The following is a 21,546-nucleotide window of genomic DNA, read 5'->3' as shown; positions in this document are numbered from 1 at the left end:
ATCCTAAGTATCCAGGTGATTCACTTGGTAACTGAGTTGACCATTTATGCTAGGTAATTGGTTTATGCAGAGGAAAAATAAACATACTTATGATAGGAAATAGTTTTGCAACTTGAAGCCAAAAGCCTGCTGAAGCTAGGCTCCTATCCTTGCACAGAAACTGAGAAATAGAGTCATTATCTTTCTTAGATGTAGACTTTCCAAAGCGATGGTTCCCAAGCCCTTCAGAAATTCCTCTTATTCACAAAGCTGGCAAAAAGCTTATTTAGTTTTTAAGAGGATTTACATATATTTCAAAGTGACAGAGAAATAACTTACAAGTTTTCTAAAAGAAAATTCTTAAAGTAAAGGGAATGCAGGAAAGTTTCTTTCCTTATTTTCAACAGGGAAAATTAAGTTTCTTATGTCTAATTTGTATTTGCCCTTACAATATAACCATTCTCTTTAAAATGAACAAACAAAAAAGTAAACAAACCAAAAATACTTTACCAGAAAGCTTGAAGTTATCTATGTAGAAATTGAAAATATACAATTTGAATGGAATTATCTTGACCTAGTTTACTCTTAAAATATATATATGACTGAATGCTTATGTCCTCCTCAAATTCATATGTTGAAGCCCTAACTCCCAAAGCAATGGTAGTAAGAAGTAGGGCCTTTGGGAAGTAATTAGGTCATTAGGATGGAGCTCTCCTGAATGCTCTGTGCCTTTGTAAGAACAGACACTATAAAGCTCATTTCCCCCTCCCCCCTCCCTCTGACACATAATGATACAATGAGAAAGTGACCTCTGAAAACCAGAAAAAAGGCCTTTACCCTACACTGACTATGTTGGCACCTTGATCTTGAACTTCCTAGCCTCTAGAAGAGTAAAAAATAAATTTCTATTATTTAAGCAACACAATCCATGGCATTTTTGTTATAACAGCCCAAAATGACTAGGACCATCAAGTTGGAGATTTTCAGTTGCCTAGAACACAGTTCATTAGACACTCTTCCACTAATTCATGCATTTTTAGCTTAAGGAATATAATTTTCTTTTCCTCTATTTATTCTATAATATTTGTTAAGGTATATTCTACAAAATAAAACATGTATCTATAAGGAAGAAAATAAAAACTAATTTATAATCAAGCATTGTTAACATTTGGGTGTATTTTCCAGTAGTATTTTGTATTAATATATTTTAAGAAACCCTAAGTCATAGTTTATATATAGTTTTGGTTCGGTTTTTAAATGCAATGTTGTATATGTTTAGGTGTCTGCAGTTAACTTTAAATTTTTTCCATATAGACAATGAACATATCCTCTAAGCTATCCTCTAGGGGTTGCTGATTCCTAAATCAGTAATTCACACTTCAGAAATATTTGGCATTTTATCAGCAATACCACACTACAGAAGCTGCTACCATGAGTTATCTAGCTATCTCTATGCCCCATCTGCACCAGCTGCTGTATAAAATGCATGTTAGAACTGGCTTTTTACAGATGAAATTACTTAATTAGCAAAATGAATGTTAGAAATGGTATTGAAGAAGGATGTGTGGGTGGCTCAGTGGTTAATCATCTGCTTTTGACTCGGGTCATGATCTCAGGGTCCTGGGATTGAGTCCCACCTCAGACTCCCTGCAGGGAATCTGCTTCTTCCTCTGCCTATGTCTCTGCCTCTCTCTCTGTGTCTCTCATGGATAAATGAATAACATCTTTAAAAAATAATAAATGGTATTGAAGATAGAAAGGATTGTTGGAATATTGTAGAGACACTTCCTCATCTATGCATTAGTTTGATATAAAAATTTAGGAAGCACATTGACATGTAATGTTAGGAAGGCTCAATTTCTAAATGGTCAATATGCTGCTTCTTGTCCTGAAAATGACTTGTTTAATGACCCTGATAGATGGTTAGATGGATGCTGTAACTAGAATATGGCCCCATCTGCCTCAGGTGGACCTTTAATAGAGGATGTTTTGAGAACTCTGGAAGAGGCAGAAAAGTTATAGAACGTTTTGTTTTGCTTTTTTTTTTTTTCTTTTTTAAACTTGCTTAAAGTAAGTCAGCATGTATGGCAAAAAGGGTCAGAGACTTGTTTTCATTATAACTTTTTAGTGGAATAATTCTGGAAGAGCAGCTACCTTCACCCAAGGCTACTAAAAATGCGAACATAACTTATAGCTGTCTAAGACTAAATTGGCTAATGCCAGTTTGCAATATAAATATCTCTCTTATTGCATTTCTTCTTCTTTATACCACAGTTTACCTAATCAGGATCGATTGATAGGCATATGGGTGAGAAACAATGTAACAAAGAACATCTTTGTTCATGAGTCTTTGAATTTACAATTATTTCATTGTGATATAATGTCAGAAGTCATATTACTTCTTCAAAACGTGATTGTAGCTTTATATTTAGTTGCAAGTTGCTTTCCAGAAAATATGTGCTAATATATAATCCTACTTCTCTCAAAGTTAGAAAGTTATCTCAGTTTTCTCCAAACTATGTTTTATTTTGAATGTAGTGGAAAAGCGGGGGGAAAGGCAAACCTTCTGACATTTAAGAACAAACTCTTCACCAACCACTCTTTCTTTTATTTCTGTTCTCCGTACATATTGCACTTGGATAAGCAGTAACCTACGGGGAATAAGGGGATTATGGGGGCATCATTTTAATCACCAGTGTGATCAAGGAATAAATCCTTGTTCCTTCACTGGAGAAAACCCCAAACAAACATCTAAGATATTTTACCTATCTGGAAAGGGCAAAATAGCTAGAAGAAAATACCAGGGTATTAAATGCACAGAAGCTAAGTTATCAGTCATCCCTTAAGGAAGTAATAAACAGAGCACACTAAAGAGAATAGACTGCACCAAAAAGTCAATACTTAACCTAAGGTGGAAGATTTGGAAAATATATTCATGCATATTTTATGAATGATATTGTAGATTATTCTCCTTAGAAAAATGTAAGATTTTATAACCAACAAAATATTAAAGAGATTTATTTGTGATTATGGCTGACTGGGGACTAGAGGCAAAATGAGAGAACTCACCAGAGATGTTTCCGTGTGTGGGTGTGGGTGTTGTTATTTGTGCTGATTTAGGGTTGGGCCTTAGACTGAGGAAAATGTGTCTTCTCTGTGAATTATAACAGCTTTTGGTTATGCTTTCTCTGGCATTGCTATTGAATTTGTGAAGATGTCCCTAAACAGTTAATATAGAACTGGGGATGAGAGCATAGAACTTCATTCCTTCTACGTCCTTCGTACTCTTTTATATCTTACAATTTGTATTTGTTAATCTTATAACTAAAAAAAAAAAAAAAAGTAAACCATTAAATCTCAAGCCAGAAACTGTATAGTAATTAAAATAATTGCATAAGTGCATAAAAAAAGGATAAAAGTAAAATAAATGAGAATTTTTAATAATGATTTTTTTAACTGAATTTATTTTTTTGGTGATGACTATCTAGTACGGCATGTTTAGAATCACTGTGCTGATCAAAATAAAATCACACCATATATATCTAAAAATACAATACAAATACAAAAAAAATACAACTTGACTTTTGTCAAGTTGCAGTTGTACTATCTTTACAAACAAGTAATTATTAGTTAAGAAAGGTAAAGTCTGAACCAGTAAGGAAAGTAAAGGGCTGAACTATTACCAATTAATTTGATTAAAAAGCATAGAATCAGATGGAGTTTTTCAAACTCCCAGTGGATGAGTTAACAACACATAGAAAGTTTATCTGTATGGTATAAGTTCTTGAGGCCCTTCTCATTCTTATGGGCCAAATAAATATTATTCCTTTAATTTCAGTTTTTGTTTGTTCATTTGTTTTCTAGCAGGTATTGTCTCTCACTCTGCAGAGATTAACAGGAACTGAGTCAATAAGTAATAACATTATATCACCATTTCCCAGGATGAATACTGCCAATTCTTTTTATTCTTGAACTTAGTAAGTGGTCTGAAAGAGTTGTTCAAATATGCAAATGTTTACAGAATGAAGACAAGAGACACGGAAAAGAGGAGGAGCTCATTTATATATAAATGACTTTGTAAAGAAGTAATAGAGAATGTATTTCTCCTTATTATAAAAAATTTCAGTACCCTGAAAAACAGTCTTGTTACAAGAAATTAAGTTAAGGAAGAGAAAACACAATACCTTAATGGGTGAAGCAATTGGCTATCCGATATGCATTAAAATTTTTGTGAGACTCAAATGCAACCACTTAGACTAACAAGAAGGATCAAAGTCTTACCATCCACAGAATATTCAGAGCTATCATTTCCATTCAAACAACTATCAAGGTACTGTTAAGTATATTTTAAAAGCCAGATCTGAAAACCACAGAATATATATTCATTATTTATTAGAAAAATATATCTCCATAAAGTTATAGTTATTGCATTGAAAGAGAGTGAACATGCTTAAGGAAATTTTTTAAAATACATATCTTTCATTCATTTACAATGAATAAGTTCTTTAGTTAGAAAACTATAGCTGTAAAACTTTAAAACTTAGGTTTTTAGCCTAATGTTAGATGGGATGAATGGCATATCATTTATTTATATATATCTACATACAGATATCTGTGAAAAATTTGTAACACTGAATTTTTTCCCTAATGCAATCACAAAGAAATATATTGGGAGATATATTTTGATCATTGTGCTAAGGAAACTAAGTCATAGTAAGGTGAAACAACTAGGCTTAATTACATCTTAAAAGAAGGTATCAGAACTCAGTGTTTTGAAAATCCTAATATATCTTACATAATATTTCTAAAAGGTGAAATTTCAAATGTCAAGTCATAAAAGCTAATTATAAAATGTATAACATTATTACTCATTTTTCTTAAAAAAAATTCATTTTGCACTCATGTGCATGGACCACAATAACTTGCATGTCTTTCATGGACTTGCAAGTGGTGATATCTATAGGATATTATTCCACTAGAAAAGCCCATCCCATTCCTTGCAAAGATTTATTACCTAGAAAGTTTTGCAAATTAAAGCATAAATGCTTTAATAGCTTTCAAAGGGACAAACATACAGAACATTAGGATACCAAAAAAGTATAACCGTCAGATAGGTAGTGTTTGTCTCATTACAATCATGGATACTAGAACAAAATGAATTGTCTTTACAATTATGATAGAAAAAAAGTGAAGCCATAAACCAATGCTCAAGTTATTCATGAGGTATAAAAGCAAAATAAAGATACTCTCAAGTTTAATATATATGGGCCTATTAAGAAAGTACTGAAGAATGTATACCGACCAAAAAAGTATTTTCAGAAAAAGGGCAAAATTGGATACATTTGACACAAATTTCAAGTAGTTGAGTAAGATCAAAATTGAAGGAAGCCAGAAAGAAATTAAAAGTGAGGACGTTAGGGGCACCTGGTGGTAGTCAGTTAAGTGACCAACTCCTGGTTTCCACACAGGTCAAGACCTCAGGGTTCTGAGACCCAGCTCATCCTCAGGCTCTGAGCTGAGGATGAGGTCTGCCTAGCGCTCCCTCTCCACAGCCCCCCACTCCTGCATTCTCTCTCTCTCTCTCTCAAATAAATAAATATATTTTTAAAAAGAGAAATATCTTTTTTAAAAAAGTGAGTGTTAGATCTTCATACAAGATTCTCTTTGGGGTTACTGATTTAATGGTGTTTTGTCTTTCTGTTGGTGCTATAGTGAAAATATTTACAGAAGCATATTTAATACATTTTTTTTTTTTGGCTTTACTTTGTAAGAACTACCTAAAGAAATAGTTACAAATGGTTATCCCCATTCCTCCCATGATCTTCTTAATTTTCTCCCTAAGGTAACTTAAGAACCTGCATTTCATTGAGCAGACTGGGATTTAGGTGACCCAGTGAACACTTTAGTTTAGAAATTCTAACGAACAGATAAAGGTCTTAATTAGCATTGCTGAATAAAATGTAAGTAGCAGAAGTTTTGATTACATAAAATATGGAAATAACTAACAAAATTTGGGAGACTAAAAAGGCAGAATATGTGAAAGGAAGGATAAGTAATTTTCTCATTTTCATAGTAAGGAGTTATCAAATTCATCGTCTGAAGATGAATTAAGAAAGACATATTATTTAAAGTTATATAATAAAGCTATATAATATATGTATTTTATTTATGGTGATATGTGGTAACCAGCATCAGAATGCAAAATGGTAGCTAGTTCTGGAAGAGGGTATGGGCATTGCTGATAAATAAATAAAAGCTTTACTTTCATTTTATACTTTTTTGTAGCTATTTTTTTAAATATGTATATACTACTTTGGTTTAATTTTTTTGAGTTTAATATATTGTGTATTTTCTGCTTTCTAGGATCTTTACCAACATGCTTTATTTATTTTGCTGTGATAATTCTTTTTTTTTTAATTTTTTAAAATTTTTTATTTATTTATGATAGTCACAGAGAGAGAGAGAGAGAGACACAGGCAGAGGGAGAAGCAGGCTCCATGCAGTGGAAGCCCGACGTGGGATTCGATCCTGGGTCTCCAGGATCGCGCCCTGGGCCAAAGGCAGGCGCCAAACCGCTGCGCCACTCAGGGATCCCCTGTGATAATTCTTTTATTCTCTAGCCTTTTGTTGAGAGTCCATCATTATGCTATTATCCTTTGTTCTCTTCATAATTTGCTGTTTGAACTGTGCTTTGTTTTGAAGAAATTAGGCAAATCAAATATCTAAGGAGGAGTTATAAATCAACAGTTAATAGTTTTGGGGAAAATATTAGGACACTTTTTAATGATAATGTAACAATTTTTGTACAAAGACTTTGTGAAAGATATAGCATTAGCCTTCTTATATTTTTGTTTTCTTCAAACAATTGTTAGAGAGAACCCTTTGGTCTATCTCTGAGAGTAGTTGGCACACAATGTCTGAAATCCACCGGAGGCCCCTTAGTTTTCATTAAAGAATACTAAACGGATTCTTTTTTATTTTTTTAATGAAGACATTTCTAATGCACATCCTGATAAAATAATTTCCGCTATAGGAAGTACTCCAGAATGAATTGCAATGTCCACTCTTTGCCACTCAGTGAGCTTGATTCACAAACGACATATTCATTCTTCCAAATATTTTTCAGATTAAAAGGGTTGAGGATGATAATCTTGCTTTGAGGGATGTCATGAGAAATTGCTTTATTAAATCTGTCTCCAATTGTATGCTCCAATAAGATCTGTGTTGTGCGGTTTGTTTGTTTGTTTGTTTTTTATTTATAGTTTGTGTTGTTTTAGAACATTGTGTATTAAATCTGTTTAAAGCAGATATCCAAGTGAAATTTCTAACTGTCTTATTATTAACTTTAATCCTGAGACTTTTCATTTTATTTTATTGTTATTTTTTTTCCTTTTCAAGTTTTTATTTAAACTCCTGTTAGTTTACAGTGTGACATCAGTTTTAGGTATAGAATCTAGTGATTCATCACTTATATACAATACCCAGTGCTCATCACAATGGGACTTTTTTTAAATACTGTGGAATCTGTAAAATATATAACTGTGTTGAACGTATAGTGTTTTTTTTTTAAAGGTCTAGTATAACTTGTGGCCATTAATTTTTGAAAAGATAAATATTTGTGGTATACAATTAGGTTAATTAATGGTTTCATTTTAGATCCATTCTTTATATTTCTATCTTCATTTTTCCCTACTTTTAATTCATTCTTCTTTACTGTTGAAAGGAAAAAATTGCACTTATTTTGGCACCAGATCTTTTTAAAGCAAATAATTATCTCTATTTCTTCCAAGCTTTAGGACTGTGGAGAAGCTACTTAACCTATGTAAATATTGGTCACTTCATGTTTACACAAGAGGTAGTAGTAGTGCCCAGCTCATAAGGTTTTGGAAAGGACTACATTATAAAAAATGTTAATATAGCAAGTAACATATGGTCTAGCATGTAACAACTATTAGCCATCATTGCTATTGTAACCTGCTTTAAATATTTTTCTAGATAAGAAATCAGTCTGCCTAATTAGATTAGTGTGCTGCTAATCTGGGATTATGTGCATCTATATTTAAATATATAATACTCATATATATATTATTTGTACCACAGACATTTTGACCATTGCCTAGTCTCTTTACAATTTTACTTTCTATTTTATTTCCATAAATCCAACATAGCCAGTTTTAAGAGAGAACCTGATAGTGGCATCCAGCAGAGAACATATATTCAGGATAATGCTCACAGCTTGCTATAAATGCATGCCTATGAACACAACCTGATAGCAACCATAAAAAATGTTTTGCAGAGAAATATAGGAAGCGAAAGGAATAATGGAAAGTATAAATATATTCTAATCAGTTTCTAGGAAAAAAGAAATATGTTCATGAAATACTATAAAACTGAAGGCTGATGCATATATGTCAAAATGTATTGTACGTTTTCTTCTGAGGTTCAAGTAGCATTCTATTCTTAGAAATGTCTTTTATTCCAAGTGTCTCTTTTTCCCATGCAGTTCAGTGACATCACTTTTATTTTGTGAAAATAATATACGCTTTCTTGGAAAGCATGTTCATATTATTATTTAACTAGTTGGTACTAATCCAATTAAAATGAAAGCCTGCCTCAACCAAACTCCCCTTTCTGTCTTATGACCTTCCTGTGCATTTTTCTTCTCTCTAGCTGCTTTATTCCACTTCTCCTCTTCCCAGCTTTATGTATTTTCTAATGCTTACTAGGGGAATATATATGTGTGCACAGCTGTGTCTTTTAAACTATTTTCTTTTTTTTTCTTTTTAATTTCTCTTTTAGTCTTTGGAGAAGAAGGAAAATAGGCAAAACAAGAAGGGAGAAATTCATACCCTATGTTTTTTCCAATCCTGAAACTTTTCCAGTTAATGAATATACTTCTGACTAATATCTATACTTTCCTTATGAGGAAGAGAAAGGGCATAAGCAAATGGCTCTATCTGCAAATATAGGCTCAACAATCAGGGTCTCAAATAAACAGAGTGCTTTGGGTTTCTCACTTATCCATCTAGCACATACTTCATAGACGTCATTGCACTCAGCATAGTTGAGAGACAATCTATTACCCAGTAAAGAAACAGGGTAATTAACAAGCATCAACTTTACAATATCTATGATGTATCTCTAATTTCTACAGTCTACTTCCTCATGCCATAAAGTCAATGACAAAATTTCTAGATGCTAATTTATGTTGTTTGGCTCTGAAATTTTTGAGAGAAGCCTGGCACCAAAATACTGGCTTTCAAGAGATAAACTACATAGAGATTTCTTTTTAATGCTGTTTGTTTGTGATTATGGTTTAGAACGCTAAGCAAGATGGAGAAAAACATTATTCTAAAAATTGCTCTTGAAAGCATTTTAAAATTAAGAAAGAGACATAATTACAAACACTAGCAGCAAAGGATTGAATTCTCTATATATTTGGGATTCTGACAGTACGTTTCAGATATAAAACTCCAATTCTGAATGAGGTTGTGCATTAATGTTTAATAATTTGTTTTGTAGATGGTGAAAAGATAATTTCCATAACAGCTTGAGGAAATGATATCTAAACAAGACATTTATTTAGTTTCTTTTTCATTTGAAATGTATTTTCATTTAATGTATACTCTATGGATACTACTGTAGAATACTTAAACACTTTCTTCAAATACGGAACCTAATTAAATTTCAAAACCCCTTTTTAATATTTATTCTCTAATTCAAACTTCAGTGATATCCTTGAATAAAACCCACATATTAACCTTGATATAAAGATCATTTTAAAGTAGAAAGATATGTGTAATAATAACACCTCACCTATTTCAAAATTAGCTATGTAGGAATCAACCATCTTTTTGGAATTAGATTGTGCTAAGTGTTAAGAAAGGGTGTAGACACACTGCCAGCTCTACATTTTAACTTAATAGTCAAAAGTTATAGCATTTTAGAACAATTTCCACTTAAAAGTAGTTAATATATGAAGTAATCTGTGTTTGTAAAAAATAAGCATTAAGATACACAGTCCAGGTAAACATTTTCTCTAAAGTTAGATATTTAAGATTTTCCTATGTATTCATTAAAATATATTTCCACAAGATTTCTAAATTGTTTGCTTTTATTTTTTTTAGATATATGAGTAAAAACAAGACAAACTGAGATGAGAGGGGAAAGAAGCATTATTATTTCCCACCTGTTTATTTTAAGCTTCTTCTTTATAATTGAGTATCTGAAGTCATTTGAAACTGTTTATTGAAATCTGTTTATCATTTCTGTGGGCTCTCATTCATAGTAAATGGTTTCTTTGTGTTGGAGTTTTTTATTTTGAGTACCTCTTGAACAAGAACCTGATATATCATGGGGCCCGCACTGAGACAGCTTTCCTCCTCAGGAAAATCATTGCCTTTTTTCACACAAAATACAGAGTGCTACTAATCTGGGATTATGCTTCCTTCATAGTAAAGGTCTTTGCCTTAATGTGAGAATTTCAGGATCAAAATCCCTAACCTGCTTGGATCTCAAGGCTTAGTGTCAGGATCACATGATCACATTTGTAGCCAGCACAATACTGACTTTTGACTTTCCTTACTGCTTACATCCACATGATCAGTTTTCAATTTCCCATTTTTTTTGTTGTTGTTGTTGTTATTTTTTGTTAAATTCAGCAGTGTATTAGATTATGCTTGCTGACTACAAACGCAAGCTTTAGAAACACTTGGAAAACCCTGGCTATTGTAGACTCTATGTTTAATCATCTCCCATTGTAAAATAGTCCCAGAAATGAGTAGTCCAGTTAATTTTTTTTTTTTAATTGAAATGAAAGAGTCAGGCTATAGTTAGAACTTGAGTTAGCATAACCTCTGAAAAGGATTAGTTTTTGCTACTTATTATTCTGCATAACTCTGAATTAGAAACTACATTGTTGCATTGCTAAGAATTTCCCCACAAACTTTTCCTTGTTTTCCATTGAAGGGAAACATCCTTATTTATGTTCTGTTATCAAGATAATATTTCTACCTCTTTTTGAAATTTTCTTTTTTTTAATTTAATTCCTTTTTTATTTTTTTATTTTTTTAAATTAGAGTTCAATTTGCCAACATATAGCATAATACCCAGTGCTCATCCCGTCAAGTGCCCCCCTCAGTGCCTGTCACCCAGTCACTTAACCCCCCACCAACCTCCCTTTCCACTTCCCCAAGTTCGTTTTCCAGAGTTAGGTGTCTCTCATGTTCTGTCACCCTCACTAATATTTCCCACTCATTTTCTCTCCTTTCCCCTTTATTCCCTTTCACTATTTTTTATATTCCCCAAATGAATGAGACCATATAATGTTTGTCCTTCTCTGATTGACTTACTTCACTCAGCAGAATACCCTCCAGTTCCATCCATATTGAAGTAAATGGTGGGTATTTGTCGTTTCTAATGGCTGAGGAATATTCCATTGTATACATAACCACATTTTCTTTATCCATTCATCTTTTGATGGACAAATACTCTGGTTTCTCTTCAGACTGTATAAATCTTTCACCTTTTCTAAATTTTCTAAAGCACTTTATCCGCAGCACACTTAGGATATTTAATATAATTAGTCACTTATGTGTTGTCCCATACCTGTTCATAAATTATAAGCTAAATGAAGGTAAGCAGGCCTCACTCATCTTTTAACACACATTTTACAAAACAAATTCAAATTTTAAAAAAAAACTGTATAAAATTTACTACACAAAATTTTACCTATAACATAATATTTGACCTTCTTTCTCAAGTAAAAACCATGGAGTTTCTAATGATCATGTCAATTTTCTGACAAATGATCAGATGGTACATATTTGTTTTTTGTTTTTCTGATTTATGCATGATTACTTTTTTTCTTTAGGTCAATTATTGGATGGCTATTTGCCAAAACAAACAAACAAAAAAAGTAGAAATATTTACCAAGAGGTAAAGGTATGAAACACTCAGATTAAAACATCTCTCCTACCTGTTTTACTATTAACAATTGCTAAAGAAAATCCTATGATTATTCTCTTGATACAGTAAGAAAAAAAATCACAAGCTTTTTGAAAATAAGCATAAGCTTATCCTCTTAAAATGTATCCAGAGCCTTGATCTGTCATGGTTTTCAGAGTTGTTATTGTGACCTCCAGATGTCACTATTTCTAAATCAACATTTTAAACTGTTTGGAGGATTACAATCATGAAGACAATTGAGTAAAGTTGAATGTCTGAGAGGCCATAAATTCTTGTGACACTAATACATTTATAATAAATAAATTGTTTCATTTTCTTCCTTTACTTTTCCACTTTTTTTCCTTCTTACTTTTCTTCCTTTCTTCTCTTCATTCCACCATTGTTTTTCTTTCCTTCCATCTTATGTCTTTCAGTATGCTTAGGGAAAAAAGGAAAAAAAAAACAAAAAACAAAAATATTATGACACAATCCACCCCTTAGAAACTGAATACATTTTTTACCAGCTTAATGGCATTGTATTGGTTTTTTTTTCCCCCAATCAATTGTATTGATTTTTTTTTTTTTAACTTCAAGCCCTCAACATGTGGGGATCAAGACCTAAGGTGAAATCAAGAGTCAGATGGTTAACTGAGCCACCCAGGATCCCCTTAAATTTGATATTTAAAATGTCTATATATTGAGACACCTGGATGGCTCAGTGGTTGAGTGTCTGCCTTTGGTTCAGGTCATAATCCCAGGGTCCTGGGATCAAATCCTGCATCAGGCTCTCTGTGGGAAGTCTGCTTCTCCCTCTGCCTCTGTCTCTGTGTCTCTCATGAATAAATAAATAAATAAATTTTTAAAAAGATTGCTTCCAAAAGTCCCCTGGGGACTTGCAGAGGGAGAATCAGATGGGAGACAGAACCATATGATGGGCCCAACTGTAAAAGTTCTACTTACCACTAAGGTGAGGCATTGGGAAACTCTCAATGCCTTTTTTTACTGATACTTAGAGAGACTCTATGTCTTAATGGACACTTTCTGTGCCAAAATCAGTAAAGACTGAGTCAATCACAATCACTGAGCACAACCCTGTTCTCCAGTAACTTATTGTTAACTTCAAAGATATGGGAAGTAGATATAAATTCAATAAAAGTACATTTTTAGAGATTAAAAAATAGGATCAAAGAATGTGAAATATATTGTGATTTAGAAATAGAAGATGAGAAGGAAATATATTTAATAAATTTTGAAGAAAAGATACAATACTCACAGGTGAATGCCAGGTAAGAAGTTTCGATGTGGAATAGCAAGGGGAAAATGTTTTAAAGAGTTTCATGATGGGGCATCTGGGTGGTGCAGTCAGTTTAGTGATGGATTCTTGGTTTCCACTCAAGTGGTGATCTCAGGGTTGTGAGATTGAGTTCCACTCCTGTCAGGCTCATACAGAGTCTACTTAAGTTATATCTTCCTCTGCTCCTCTCCCTATCCCTACATGTACTCTTTTACAAATAAATAAGTCGTTAAAAAAAAAATCATGGCAAGTGGAAGCAGGATTATTTAACAATATAGTATATATTTAATCAAATATTTGATTTATCTTCACTCTCTTAATCTGTAGACTGAATTTTAATAGCATTTATCTCACAGGATTTATGATCATAGAGGTGAATGAGTGAATGCTAAAAAATTAGTAACTTTTCCTAAGAGAATATAAGAAGTAGTATAAATGTGAAGACTACTTTATGGCTAATTTTGGTTAGACACTTGTGAATAGATAAAATTATGAAAGAAAGTGCACAACAATAGGTTGAGATGAGAATCTAATTTGAGTACCTCTGGAAAAAGAAAATTAAGTCTTGTGCTTATTAGATTGGGGAGTCTATTTATGATGTTCCTTTGCAGTTATATGGTTTTCTTAATATGGTATTTTATAAAACAAAATCTATTTTTATAATAGTCTGTGAAAATTAAAAAAAAACACATATGTGGTCTCTTACCATAGTAGATATAAATACGTACATACCTTCTAAAGCAAAATTACACTCTTATTAGTAAATGCCAGAGTGGCCATAAAATCAGGACTAATTGTGTAATTGTCATCAGACAAAATACTGGTCATCATTAAGTATGCAGATAAGCTTTAATTTTTTTTTAAAGGCAAATTGTCATTTAAAATTTAACTTGTGGAGTGTTGTAGAAATACTATTTATAGCTTAATTTTGTCTCCTATGACCTTTCAAAACTCATGCTTGCTCAAAAATAAGTGCTCTTAAGAGATGTATTTAACTTATTTATGGCTATTTTTTCATTTTTTTGTTAGAAGTTATAATTCTCCTCCCCACTGGTATCATATATTAAATGTTGTCCACCTTGCCGACACATAGACCCACACAGAGACTATAAAATTGCCAGCTTGCTAGTGCAAATCCCATCGACTTCTCTCCCACACAATAAAGCACGTGAAAGAGTAAATAAATAAAATACATTATTTTAGGGAAAACTTTGACCTTCTTTAGCTTTGATTATTCCTACTTAACACCTGGCACAGGAAAATTCTTATTTGAAGAACAGTGAAGTTAAATAAAGAACTTTAGTATGGAGAAGAAATTTAAGGCAGACATGAAATTTTATTCCAATATATCAATGAACAGGAGAGGACAGAGAAAACTTAGTTTTCCTAGTTTTGAATGTCAGATGTATGACCAAACATAGAATTGCAAAGATACAGATGCTTTTTATGCTAAGGTAAAATTTAATAACAACGAGTGGGCTCAAAGGTAGCAATGATTACTTTAGAACCTAAAAAATGTGAGTCTCTGTCATTTTCTACCTTTGTCTATTTCTTAGTCTCAGATATTGCTACTCTTATATCACTAAAACAAAAGCTACAATACCAAAAAACAATTATGTGATTAGTATGAATTAGTACCAATTAGTATGAACCAATTAAATCTATAGATACCATGCACCAAGAGAATAAACATTCTTATTAAAGGTGCACATTACATTCATCAGAGCAGACCACATAATAGGCCATAAAACAAACTTCAATAACTTTCAAAAGAATTGCAATAATACAAAGTATGTTATCTGACCATAATGGAATAAAATTAGAAATCAATAACAGAAAGACATTTGTGAAACTCACAAATATGTGGAATTTAAATGATGTACTCTAAATAACCTGTGGGCCAGAGAAGTAAAAGAAGAAATTAGCATATATTTCAAGACAATGAAAATGAAACACAACAACATATCGAAATATATGATGCAGTTAAAGCAGTGCTTAGAGGAAAATTTATATCTGGAAATATCTATATTTTAAAAATCTCAACTCAACAAAATTACCTTCTAAAGCATTGGAAAAAGAAGAGCAAACAAAACCTCAAGGAAGCAGAAAAAAAATAATTTAAAAAAGACTAGCATAGAAATTAATCAGAAATAAAAACAAAAAGAAAATAAAATAAGAGAAAAAAGATAAAACTAAAAGTTATTTAAAAAGATTAACAAAATTGGAAACATTTTTATCTAGCCTAACCCAGAAAAAAGGAAAGAAGACTCAGGTTACTAGAAAAAAAGAATAAGACAGAGAATGGGATATCTCTACTGATAATACTGCTACCAAGTTTAAAGAAATAAAAATCATTATAAAAGAGTACTACACACAACTACACACAATTGTCTTTTTAATAATTGTCATTCTAACAGGTATGGGGTGATAGCTTATTGTGGTTTTGATGTGGATGGCCATGATAATTAATGATGTAGATTTTCTTCATGTACTTTTTGGCCATCTGTATGTCTCCTTCAGAAAAATGTCTATTCATAGCTTCTGCCTATTTTTTAATCAGATTGGGTTTTTTGCCATTGAATTGTATGAGTTTTTTTATCTATATTTTTGTTATTAGCCTCTTACCAGAAGTATGATTTGCGAATATTTTCTCTTATTTAGTAGGTTGCATTTTCATTTTCTTGATGGTTTAGAAGCTTTTTTATTTGGTCGCACTTGTTTATTTTGCTTTTATTTTTGCTGTCAAATTCAAAACATCATTACAAAAAACTTTTGTCAAGGCGGTTACCACCTATATTTTATTTTTTACTTTTTTTATTTTTTACTACCTATATTTTCTTTAGGAGATTTGTGGTTTCAAGTCTTGTGTTCAATTCCTTAATTCATCTGAATTAATTTTTGTGTGTGGTGTAAGATATGGCCCATTGATTTGATTTTTGATGAGATTATATCAAAGCAATTCAACTGTGGTAAAAGAACAATCTTTTCAACAAACAGCTGCAGGACAAGTGGATATCTACATGTCAAAGAATGATGTTGGAATTTTATCCTACACCACATACAAAAATCAATTTGAAATGGATCTAAGTGTAAGAGAAAAAGTATATGTTAGGTTTTTTTTTCCAAATGAAGGGCAGAGAATTAAAAAAATGGCAGAGCCAGGCAGTAGGTTCGAGAGTGCTTTAATGGGGAGCACTCCCGGCGAGGTTCCATGACTCGAAGAGGTGGCCCAAGTCAGGGAAACCACTCCCGGGTTGGGGAATGTGGGGGTTTTTAAGCCTTATTGGTTCCGGGTCTGGATCCTGGTGGGTCCCTTGCCAAATTAGGCAAGGGAACACCATGTCCCTAGGTGATTGGCTGGGGGTGGGCAAGGGAACATGTGGCCCCAAGTGATTGGCTGGGGGTGGGGATAGTACAGAAGATGGGGGTGGTCCCTGGCTGGAAAGTCCTGGATGGAAAGTTTCAGTTTCACATCTGGCTTTGATTTACCAGAGATGAGGTGGTGGTAATGGCTGCCTTGGCGGGAAGATTGGCCATTTTGACCCAATTTGAGATGTCCGCCATTTTGGGTTCCCCTGTCTCTCAGCCAGCCCAACAGTATACAAATCTTAGAAGAAAATACATGAAAAAAATCCTTCCAACCTTGGGTTAAGCAAAAACTTCTTAAATATGGTATCAAAAGCACATGTGACAAAAAAATAATTTGGGCTTGATAAATTAAGAATCTGTGTACTTCTATGGATACTATCAAGAAAGTGGAAAAACATAGCTTACGGAATAGTGGAAATTATTTTCAAGTCTTATACCTGATAAGGGACTTATATCTAGTATATATAAAGAACTCTTAAAACCCTATGATAGTAAGATAAATAACCCAAATAACAAAGGATCTGGACATTCTCCAAAGAAGTCATACATATGTCTAGTAAACATTGAAATTGACTGAAATTATTAACCATAAGGGAAATGTATACCAAAACCACAGTGCAATACCACTTCATACCTACTAAGATAACTATTATCAAAAAATCAGATAATAAATATTGGCGATGGGATCCCTGGGTGGCGCAGCGGTTTGGCGCCTGCCTTTGGCCCAGGGCGCGATCCTGGAGACCCGGGATCGAATCCCACGTCGGGCTCCCGGTGCATGGAGCCTGCTTCTCCCTCTGCCTGTGTCTCCGCCTCTCTCTTTCTCTCTCTGTGACTATCATAAATAAATAAAAATTTAAAAAAAAATTAAAAAAAAATAAAAAATAAAAAAATAAATATTGGCGAGGATATGGAGAAGTTTGATCCCTTACTCATTGCTAGTAGGAATTTAAAATGGTACAACCGCTTTGAAAAACAGTCTAGTGGCTCCACAAAATGCTAAATATAGTGTTACCAAATCATCCAGCAATTCAACATTTAGGTATATCTAAGAGAAATGGAAACATACATTCACACAAAAACTGTACATAGATATCCATTATAGCATTGTTTATAACAGCCAAAAGTGAAAACAATTCAAATATCAAGTAATGAATAGCTAAATGAAATATGGTACACTCATATAATGGTATATGATTTGGAAATGAAAAGAAATGAAATACTCATATGTTACAGCATGGATAAATCTTAATAATATTATGTTACATAAAATAAATGAGTCATAAAAGGCCATGTATCATGTGATTCCATTTTTTTTTAATATAAAATGCTCAGAACAGACATATCTAAACCTAGAGAAAGTAGATTAGTGATTTCTTAGGACTGAAGCTGGAGGCAAAGAGAGAAGGATTAGGGAGAAATGAAAAGTGGCAGCTAATAGGTGCATATTTTTTTTGGCATGATGAACTGGTTCTAAAACTGATTATGGTCATGGCTATAGAAGCCTGTTAATATGCTAAATCCACTGAATGTTATACTTTATATGGATTGTATGGTAAGTGAATGATATCTCAATATCGTTAAACTAAAAAACAATTAAAACAATTACTTGTATCTTTTTCAACATACTTTGCTCCTTTACCATTTCCTAAACATATTCTTTGATTAACCATATATATATATAATCTCCCCAACTTGGAGCTTGATGTAGGGCTAGATCTCATGACCCTGAGATCATGACCTGGGCCAAAATCTAGAGAAATTTAACTAACTGAGCCACCTAGGCACCCCTCAATAAAATTTATTGAATGCATACTGTAGTCAGGCATTGATATGGCTATTTGGCTCTAAGAGTGAACTGAAGCAAAACTATAGCAATAAAATCACATTTTAGTGAGACAAATAGACCATAAACTAGGAAAGCAGTATAAATAGTATGCTAGATAATTTACCTAAGGAGAAAAAAATAAATTAGGGAATATGGAATTATTTACTCACAAAATTTTAGATGGTGTAGTGAGGGAAGTTCTCATTGAGAAAACATCCTTTGACTGAAGATAGGAAGGGATTAAGGAGAGAATCCTAGATCAGAGGGAAGAGAAAAACAGGAAACAGCCAATGTGAAAACTGAGTCTTCTGGAGACTTTGGAAAGCACATTGAAGCTGATTAGCATAGTGATCAAGGGAAAAGAAATAGTTAATGAAGTTAGGAAGAAAATTTTGAAAAAAAAAAAAGAAAACCCATATGCATTATGAAAGATTTAGACATTTTTCCTGGTTGAAATAAGAAAATATTATTAGTATTCATTATAAAAGGAATACCCTAAAATCATATTTTAAAATAATTTATTTCATTTTCAACTTAAGTATCTTCTGTAGCAGGGTAAAGGAGTAAGCAAGACATCAGTTGTTAGTGTTTGTTTGTTTGCTTGTTTTTTTGCAGTAATAGTGGCAAAAGAGCTCAGAATAAGATTATTATGATAGTAAACCCATCACATAGAATATAGTGTGAATGATACCCCTGGAATTGTGCCACATGAAGGCCTTTGTTGATGCAGTTGGTGTGAAAGAGTCAAATTCAAGATATATTTTGAAAGTAGAACTGACAAGATTTATCGACAGATAACCTATGGAGGGATTTGTAAGAGAATAAAAAGCATAAGCTATGATTTTAGGTCTTCAGCCTGAGCTCCTAAAGTAATGGAGTTGTCATTTCTGAAATAGGGAAGATTGTAGAAGAGCCACATGTGTGTATAGAATATTATGAGCTCAGTTTTCTGCAAGCTAAATTTAAGATGTCTATTATACCAAATGGAGTTGGTTTTGCAATTGATAGATGAAGTTTAGGGCAGAAGGTCTGGAAATATAAATTTTTGAGTTATCAGAGTCATGCTATTTCAAGTGAGAATGAGAACATATTGTGTTGTTTTACTTCTTTCTCAATTCATCACTTCCTCTATTAGGCTTTCTCAATGCCTTAAAGCTGTGTTAGATGCCCTTTCCGTGCACTTTCTTAGTGACCAACATAGTACATTTCAATGTCATAGCATTTTAACATGCAAAATGTTGGGTGAGGAGAATCTCCATCATATTATAGTACTTCAGGATGTAGTTTATTACTGTACTGCTTTTCACAGAATAAGGTATTTATAAATATGTACATAACATGAATGGAAGCATTTTAAAGTAAAATACAAGATCTGGGATAAAAGGATGACTCCAAGAAATAAATTTGTTTTTAGTATAATGGTTTTCCTTATGAAATTATGAAAATCTCAGGGTACCTAGGAGGCTTAGTCATTGAAGCATCCAACTCTTGATTTTGGCTTAGGTTATGATCTTAGCATTGTGAGATTGAGCCCAAAGTAGGGCTCCATTTTGAGTGTGGAGCCTGCTTAAGATTCTCTCTCTCCCTCTCCTTCTGACCCTTCTCACTACTTTCACTCTCTCTCTCTTATAAATAAACAAACAAACAAACAAACATTATGAAGAGCTCATCACCAAAAGTATCCAAATAAAATGTAGAATATGTAATTTCCTTTGAGTATATTGCAGAGGGTAATCCTGTGCATGATGATCAGGACCTTTGAGAATGCTATCAGTTCTAATATCTTCACTTCCATGAATCCAATAAACTTATTAGTGGAGAAAATTGATAAACGAATGACACAAGTGTAGGAAGATCCACTAAACAAAATGTCATGATGGCTAGGGTGTCACCTGGACAATCAGTCATCCCTCTATAAGAACGCATCAAAAAAAGTTATTATCTTGGCAATTTCATCAAGTTTGAGGTTCCATTTCTCAGCTAAATCCTCAAGGATTTAAAAATGCTTACTTAAGCACAGAGAGTTCACAAAAGACTTGAAACTGTGTTAATTCATTATCCCTGCTATGTAACACCCATCTCATATCTGTACAGTTTTTAAATGTATATGCAATTCAAATAATAAAATGAATGCATTAATTCTATAACTAATGCAAAAAAGTTTAAATCTAAATAGTTCCATTTGATTATGTGATATAGACAGCATTTTGATGTTCATAGAACTAAACATACTATTTTCAGTAATACCCATTCTTTGAAATCCTGTGTTTTTATTACCAGCTCAATAATATTTATAAGAATATGATCCTATTTACTTCTGAGGGATTGCATTACAAAATTATATGGATTTTAAATTTATTTATGGAATAATAGCTCATATTACCTCCTTAATTTACAGCACAGAAATTAAGACTTCTATGTTATGTACATTGTTCAGAATAGCAACTAGCACAGGGGCTGAACTACATCCCAGATTTCTGACTTTCCTTTTACTATTAACTGCATTATACCAAAATATGATGTACTAAGTTCATGTTTGAAAAATCTCATATTTGGGGAAAGTAGGTCTATAAGGAAAAATATAAAAGATGCAAAGGGCTTTTTGAATGTTGTTTTGCTCTTTCTTTCTTTCTTTCTTTCTTTCTTTCTTTCTTTCTTTCTTTCTTTTCTTTCTTCTTTCTCTTTCATTTTTTTTAATACATAGTTTTCTGTTGACTCTGTCACTCTTCTAGATATGTTACTGTGTGGTTTATACCTAGAAACCATAATAAATTTGTCAGTTTTCTAGGTCTAAGTGATTTTATAAAACAGTATAATTAATTTGTAAGAAGATATCAGCCAAAGTTTACAATTTGATATTGCAATTCACACACTTGTTAAAATACAATGTTTGCCATAAAAGTAAAAATGATAATAGCAAGAAAAGCAATTGAAATCTAACACATAAATAAATTACAGCTATTTCAGTAGGAAAATTATAGTTAATGTTGTGTCAAGAACTTTCAATATAAGATTTATTTTTCAGAACGCTCGTAAGTTAAACAAAAAGCCATTATTTCAACATGCATAGCTGATTATAATAAGAAAACAGGCATTTGCTATGAATGCACAAAATATAAATTGTCTCTAA

Source organism: Canis lupus, chromosome 23 (genome assembly GCF_048164855.1).
Source record: "Canis lupus baileyi chromosome 23, mCanLup2.hap1, whole genome shotgun sequence".
NCBI lineage: Eukaryota > Metazoa > Chordata > Mammalia > Carnivora > Canidae > Canis > Canis lupus.
Note: the sequence above shows the minus strand (reverse complement) of the source record.